Source organism: Galeopterus variegatus, unplaced genomic scaffold (genome assembly GCF_000696425.1).
Source record: "Galeopterus variegatus unplaced genomic scaffold, G_variegatus-3.0.2 Scaffold10845, whole genome shotgun sequence".
Lineage (NCBI taxonomy): Eukaryota > Metazoa > Chordata > Mammalia > Dermoptera > Cynocephalidae > Galeopterus > Galeopterus variegatus.
Window position 1 is genome coordinate 20,165 of NW_007736956.1, and position 6,509 is coordinate 26,673.

The following is a 6,509-nucleotide window of genomic DNA, read 5'->3' on the forward strand; positions in this document are numbered from 1 at the left end:
TCTTTATTAATTAACGTTTCTCCATGTGTCTGTTTATATCCAGTATGGGAGCTGTATGATTGATATCTTCATTTTATTTTTTTTCCTTTTTTTGTCTTTTTTACTGACCAGTAATGGAATCGCAACCCTCAGTGTCACGCCCGTACCAGGGACCGGCAACGGGATCGCAACCCTCAGTGCTGCGCCCGCCCGCGCTCAGCCAGTGAGCGGGAACCGGTCTCCACATGGGATCCGAACCCTCAGCGGGAGCGCCGCCGCACTCCCAAGCGGCGCACTCTCCCATGCGCCACCGGGCCGGCCCCATATCTTCATTTTAAAACCTTGGACAAGAAATTATTTCCCCCATATTTTCATCCTCCTGTCATATCTATCAGCACCACACTCTCCTTTTTTTTTTTTTTGAAAAGATGACCCGTAAGGGGATCTTAACCCTTGACTTGGTGTTGTCAGCACCATGCTCACCCAGTGAGCAAACCAGCCATCCCTATATGGGATCCAAACCCGTGGCCTTGGTGTTATCAGCACCTCACTCTCCTGAGTGAGCCATGGGCCGGCCCCTGTCATATCTATTTGTGTTTCTTTCTAATCCTACTCAGATAGATATATATGTTAATAAAAACTGTAATGTAATTATAGCACACATGCACTGTTTTTCTTTTAACTTATTTTTATATAATTTCACACTTACAGAAAATTTGCAAGAATAGGATAAAGAATTCCCATATATCCATCACCCAGCAACTGTTAACATTTCACCACATTTGCCATTTCTGTGTGTGTGTGTGAGTGTGTGATCGTTTTTTCACCTGAACTGTTTGAGAATAAATCATGGATACAATGGAACAATGAGGACATTCTCTTAAATAATCATAGTATAGTCATCAAAATCAGGAAATTAACATTGATACGGTACCATTTATTTATTTATTTTTATTGAATCATAATTGATTATACAAATTTTTTGGATTCAGTGTTGACATATGCTGATCATATCAATATTACGAGCATATATATTGTTAGAAATTGTACTTATTCTTTATGCCCCTTGTCCAATCTCTCCCCATCCCCCTCTCCCTCCCCCCCCATTGATAACCCTAGATTTCTTCTCTCCTTCTGAAAGAGTAATGGTTAGTGTGTTGATTTGTTGCCTAGATGATCTGTCCAATGCTAAGAGGTGTGTTCAGGTCCCCAAATACTATCATAGAGCAGATACTTCTTCTGTCACTCTGGAATGGGCTTTGTGGAGAGAGACATCCTCTTCTTTTCTTTGGTCTCTGCTGGTGACTCTCCTTGTGTCAATGCACTCCAGTGGCTGGCAGACCATTTGTGTGGTGGTTGTGAAGTCTAGCCACTTTCACGGCAGCTGGGGTTACTGTGGTGGCTGTGGTAGGCCACCCACATGGAGGTGATGTTTTTGGCATGCTCCTTNGTTACTGTGGTGGCTGTGGTAGGCCACCCACATGGAGGTGATGTTTTTGGCATGCTCCTTGGCGCTGCTGGTATGCCTGGTTGTGGGGGCACAGGGGGGTCTGGTCCCCACTCCAAGCCCCGGGCCCCTGGGCAGGGCCCCGAAGTGCTGGTGGTGTGCCTGGATATGGGAGTGGAATCCAGTCCCCGGCTACAAGCCTGAGGTCCCTGGGAGGGCCCCGAGGTGCTGACGGTGTGTGTGTTTGTGGGTGGGTGGTCCGGTCCCCCGATCCATGCCTCAGGTCCCCTGGTGGGCCCCAAGGCATTCATGGTGTGCCTGGGCCAGAACTAATTTTTTGTCCTTTGCTTACTTCTAAAATGGGGAAACTTCGAAAAAATAAAAAATAAAAAGGGGAAACTTCCTGTGGAAACCAGTACTTGAGCTCTGTGATTGAGCTAAATTGCTGCTTTACTGTTGTTTAGGAAGACTTTTTGTGGAGCTCAGGGTTTAATGGTTGACCTTATAGGTACTACCATCTCTCCAGAGACCGGGTGCACCTGGGTTGTGTAGAAACTCTGATCTGGGCCTGGGTTTTTTCATCAAACTGTACCCCATGCAATTCTGCATTCCTGACCAGTCTCCTCTGAGTGGTCCTGCATTGATTGGTGGGTGGATCAGCTGTCCTTGCTGTGTCCTAGTGTTCTCCTGGTGGATCTGTCTCCCCCACTGCCTGTGCTCCAAACACTTCCCATGGGATTGGCTCTTCACTGGTCCCCTACAATGACTCACTGGCCTCTGAATTGCTCCCCTTTTTCAGCTGTTCTGGCTCCTCGCTCCTATGTGGGTCTACAGGAACCCTATTAGTGGTCTTGCTGTCCTAGGGGCCACCAAGGCCCTCTTCTCCCCTGCCGCCTCCAAGTAACTCCATCTGAAGGGCACAGCTATGGCTTCTGCCGACTCCTGCTCCGTGCGCTCAGCAGCTCCAGGCTTAAAGCAGCTGTGGCCTGAAACGCTCCAAGCAGTTTTTTCTTTCTCTTATCATAGTTTGTCCCCCTTCGTGAACTCCATAAGTCTCTCCTCCTCTTCCCTTGAGCTCCAGCAGCCCCAGCTTGGCTGATGTTACATTTTTGTAGTTGTAAATTGGTTGATTTGTGGGAGAGAGTGACGCTGGTAACCATCTATTCCACCATCTTGACCAGGATACAGTACCATTTTAATACAGACTTTATCCAGATTTTGCCTATTGTCTCAAAGTTCTTTATAGCAAAAAAAGTTGTTTTTATTTGTATCATGTATTTTGTTCAATTGTCAGGTCTCTTTAGTTCCCTTTAATCTGGACTAGTTCCTCAGTGTTTCTTTGACTTTCGTGACATTTTTGAATACAGGCCAGTTCTTTTGTGCAATAATGCTCAGTTCAGGTTTGTCTGATGTTTCCTTATTGTTCAGTTCAGAGTATGCATTTTTGGGGTTGGTATACCCTAGAGATGATAGAGTGTTCTCAGTACATCATATCAGGAGGCATGTGATATTGATTTGTTCCATTTCTGGTGACACTGTGATCACTTGGTCAAGGTGGTTTTCTGTCAGGTTTCTCCACCGTAAAGTTACTATTTTCTTTTTCTTTTCTTTCTTTTCTTTTTTTTTTTTTTGGCAGTTGGCAGCTATGGGGATCCGAACCCTTAACCTTAATGTTATCAGCACCATGCTTTCCTGAGTGAGCTAACTGGCCAGCCCCTATTTTTCTTTCTCCAGTCAAAAATATCTTCATACATATTTTTTTCACACGTTTTTAAAGAGTTTTATTGAAGTATTATTAATATACCACAGAGTTCGTCCATTTTCAGTGTATAATTCGCTGATTTTTAGTAATTTATGGAGTTGTGCAGCCATCAACACAGTCTAATTTTTTTATGGGCATATTCTTTGTTACAAATACAATCTAATTTTTTAACATTCCATCATCCCCAAAAGATGTCCCATTTGCAGTCAAACCCCATTCTCATGCCCTCAGCCCCAAGCAGGCACTGATCTACTTTTTGCATCTATAGATTTGATTTTTCTGTACATCTTACATAAATAAATATAGTATGTGGTCTTTGTGTCTGGCTTCTTCTACATAGCAAAATGTTTTTGAATTTCATCCATATCATAGCATGCATTATTAGTTCGTTCGTTTTTATTGCCAGATAATATTCCATTATGAATATACATTTTGTTTATTCATTTATCAGTTGATGGATATTTGGATTCTTACCAGTTTTTGGCTATTATGAATAATGCTGCTGTGAACATTCATGACAAGTCTTTGTGTGGACATATATTTCCATTTCTCTTAGGTGAAATACCTAGGAGGGGAGTTGCTGGGTTATATGATAAATTTATGTTTAACATTTTAAGAAATTGTCAAACTGTTTTCCAGTGTGCTGCATTTTACTTTCCATCAGCATTGTATGAGGGTTCCAATTTCCCTACATTATTACCAGCATTTGGTATGTGTCTTTTCGATCATAGCCATTCTAGTGGTTGTGAAGTTGTATCTCATTGTGGTCTTGTTTTGTATTCCCCTAGTGACTAAAGATATTGAGCATCTTTTCATGTGTGTATTAATCCATTTGTGTATGTTCTTTGGTTAAATATTTATGCAAATATTTTGATCATTTTTTTTTTTTCCTTTTTGTCTTTTTTCGTGGCTGGCAACGGATCGCAACCCTCAGTGTCGCGCCCGCACCGGACCGGGACCGGCAACGGGATCGCAACCCTCGGCGCTGCCCCCGCACCTCGCTCAGCCAGTGAGCGGCCAGTCTGTATGTGGGATCCGAACCCTCGGCGGGAGCGCCACCACACTTCCCAAGCGGCACACTATAGCAGTGCACCACCGGGCCGGCCCCAATTTTGATCATTTTTAAGATAGGGTATTTGTCTACTTGAGTTATAAGAGTTCTTTGTACATTCTAGAAACAAGTGGTTTAAATGATACATGATTTGCAAATATTTTCTCCCTTCCCGTGGTTTGTCTTGTATTTTCTTAATGATGCTTTTGAAATGCTAACTTTTTAAACTAAATACAGTTTATCAATTATTTTTCTTTTATGGATTGTGCTTTTGGTATTATATCTAAGAACTCTTTTTTTAAAATTCTTTTTTAAATATATTTTTTAATTAATTTTTTAAAAATTCTTTTTATTATTATTATTATTTTTTAACTTTTTGGCAGCTGGCCAGTGTAGCAATCCAAACCCTTGACCTTGGTATTATAACACTATGGTCTAACCATCTAAACTAACTGGCCAGCCCCTTTTTAAAATTTTTAATTTTATTATTTTTTGTATCTAAAAACTTTTCTTTTTTCTTAACAAGGGTCACAATGATTGTCTTTTTTTTTTCAGGTGGTTGGCTGGTATGGGGATCTGAACCCCTGATTTTAGTGTTACCAACACTATGACCCAATCAAGTGGGCTAATGAGCCAACCCTTATGTTTCTTTAAAGAGTTTTAATTAGCTGTAAAACTTAGGCTTTTACTCTATTTTGAGTTAATTTTTGTGTATGGTGTGAGTTAAGGGTCTAAATTCATCTTTTTGCATGAGGATATCCAATTATCCCAGTACCATTTGTTGAAAAGACTATTCTTTCTCCATTGAACTGCCTTGGCACTTTTATTAAAAATAAGTTGGTTGTGGGGCTGGCAGATTAGCTTGGTTAGAGCACGGTATTATAACACCAGGGTCAAGGGTTGAGATCCACATACCAGCCAGCCACCAAAAAAAAAAAAAAAATCTTTTAGTTTAAGAGTTTATTTCTGGGCTTGCAGTTGTGTTTCATTGATCTATATACCTATCCTTATATTCATAACACACTGTATTAATTACTTTTACTTTACAAGTAAGGTTTGAAATCCATAATGTAAGTCCTTCAACTTTGTTCCTTTTAAAGATTGTTTGAATATTCTTTGCATTTCCATATACATTTTGGGTCAGGCTGTAAATTCCTGCAAAAAATGCCTGCGGGGATTTAGATAGGGATTGTGTTGAATCAACTTGGGGAGAGTTGCCATCTTCAAAAATGCCGTCTTACATTTCATGAAACTGGAATACCTCTCTATTTATTTAGATCTTCTTTAATGTCTTACAACAGTGTTTTGTAGTTTTCAGTGTACAAGTCTTACTCTTCTTTTGTTAAATTTATTCCTAGGTATCTTATTCTTTTTGATACTATTATGCATGGAATTAGTTTTCTTAGTTTCATTTTCGAATTGTTAATTGCTAGTACACTAGTACAGTATATAGAAATGGTTGGTTTTTGTGTATTGGTCTTCTATCCTATGGCCTTGCTGAACTCACTTACTATATGTTCTTTTGTGTTCTTCTTTCTTTACTTAACATTACCCAAACACATTTTGAAGAGAGAGTAGGTCATCAGTTTATTCCCTACAATTTCTGTTATATGCAGAAGTTTGCTTACCAGATTTAAAGAAGCACACCCTAATTACTGAATGTGATGAGACAGTATTATAAAGCACAATTAAGAGACTTGGGGCTGGCTAGTTACCTCAGTCGGTTAGAGCACAGTGTTTTTTTAATCCAAGATAGGTCAAGGTGTTTGGATCCCTGAACCAACCAGCTGTCAAAAAAAAAAGAGACTTGGTTGAAGCCCTTAGCTTCCTTCCATTTACTTTCAACAAACCAAGCATCCAGACTCTTCAGATCCTTCAGACACCCTCCCAGAGGTGAAATTATGAAATTATGTCTCAGGTTAAATTTATTCAAGTAAACTTTGTTTTGTTTCTCCTGTGTCCCTGTTTATCTTTGTATCCTGAGTTCCTAGCAGGGTGACTGGCACATGGCACCTGCTTAAAATATGTTAGTTAAGGTCCAGCCCCGTGGCTCACTCGGGAGAGTGCTGCGCTGGTAGCGCCGAGGCCGTGGGTTCGGATCCTATATAGGGATGGTTGGTGCGCTCACTGGATGAGCGTGGTGCAGACCACACCTTGCTGAGGGCTGCGATCCCCTTACCGGTCAAAAAACAAACAAACAAACAAAAATATATATATATATGTTAAGTTGAAATTATAAGCATAAATGTGGGAGGCATTTCTGCAACCAC